At 40.4% G+C, this 696-nt stretch overlaps 1 non-coding gene across 1 annotated transcript; it reads left to right on the forward strand.

The window, feature by feature from the left end:
* Nucleotides 1-238: 238 nt before the first annotated feature.
* On the forward strand, nt 239-346 carry LOC127747150 (small nucleolar RNA R71). The gene has a single exon (XR_008008954.1). It is a non-coding gene; the product is annotated as a small nucleolar RNA R71 (small nucleolar RNA).
* Nucleotides 347-696: the final 350 nt, after the last annotated feature.

A 696-nucleotide genomic window follows, 5' to 3' on the forward strand; every position in this document is an offset into this window, starting at 1 on the left:
CCAATATGGCATTCAGAGTATCAATCTCAAGAGCTCCTTTCTTCTAATTCGTCCTATTGTTCACAGGATTCCTTTCAGAAGTGTACATGAATTGGTTATTTGCAACCATTTCAATGAGTTCTTGAGCTTCTGTAGGTGTCTTATTCAGATGAAGAGATCCTCCAACAGAGCTATCCAATGACATCTTGGACAGTTCAGACAGACCATCATAGAAGATACCTATGATGCTCCACTCAGAAAGCATGTCAGAAGGACACTTTTTGATCAATTGTTTGTATCTTTCCCAAGATTCATAGAGGGATTCACCTTCCTTCTGTCTGAAGGTTTAGACTTCCACTCTAAGCTTACTCAATTTTTGAGGTGGAAAGAACTTTGCCAAGAAGGCATTGACTAGCTTTTCCCAATTGTTCAGGCTTTCTTTAGGTTGTGAGTGCAACCATATCCTAGCTCTGTCTCCTATAGCAAAAGGGAATAGCATAAGTCTGTAGACCTCAGGGTCAACCCTATTGGTCTTGACAGTATCACAGATTTGCAAGAATTCAACTAAAAACTGATGAGGATCTTCCAATGGAAGTCCATAGAACTTGCAGTTCTGTTGCATTAGAGAAACTAATTGAGGCTTAAGCTCAAAGTTGTTTACTCCAATGGCAGGGATAGAGATGCTTCTCCTATAGAAGTCGGGAGTAGGTGCAGTAA

This window comes from Arachis duranensis, chromosome 4 (genome assembly GCF_000817695.3).
Source record: "Arachis duranensis cultivar V14167 chromosome 4, aradu.V14167.gnm2.J7QH, whole genome shotgun sequence".
Classification (NCBI taxonomy): domain Eukaryota; kingdom Viridiplantae; phylum Streptophyta; class Magnoliopsida; order Fabales; family Fabaceae; genus Arachis; species Arachis duranensis.